Here is a 591-nt window from a genome sequence, read left to right on the forward strand (position 1 = left end):
ATATATATATATATATATATATATGGGGATGTTTCTATGTGGCCTGCTTGTTTGTTGCACCTTGTTTACCATTTTGTCCATGTTCTTTTGCCACGTCATGTACCCAGTTATGTATCTATGTGTACATGTGGATGGATGAAGGTATATACATACATGTACATATATATGCATATACTCATATTTTGTTTATATATATACACCTGTATGCGTGTGTGTGGGTTAACGTTTTTCTTTTGCTTGCTTGTATTCTATACCGAGTTATAACAAAAGCAATTTAGTATTAATCTGAATAACCTTAATAGTCCATTCTCTGAGAATGGACTACGCGGAGCAAGAGCACACAAGAGGGCAGAAAGTGTCGCTGAAGTGGTCACAGATGTGTGGAGAAGGATTTCCGGACTATAGACATGAGTTAAAATAAGAACACTAATAAACGAGAGAATAACGAATAAAAAGTGTGTGTGTTTGTTTGGCAAAATAAAAAAAGAATTACCATCCCGAAATACAACAATATCTGTTTCAACACACGGTTTCACACCAGGAACCTTGCAACACAAATTCGTATATACATATACATACACATATATATAT

This window comes from Octopus bimaculoides, chromosome 2 (genome assembly GCF_001194135.2).
Source record: "Octopus bimaculoides isolate UCB-OBI-ISO-001 chromosome 2, ASM119413v2, whole genome shotgun sequence".
Taxonomy (NCBI): domain Eukaryota; kingdom Metazoa; phylum Mollusca; class Cephalopoda; order Octopoda; family Octopodidae; genus Octopus; species Octopus bimaculoides.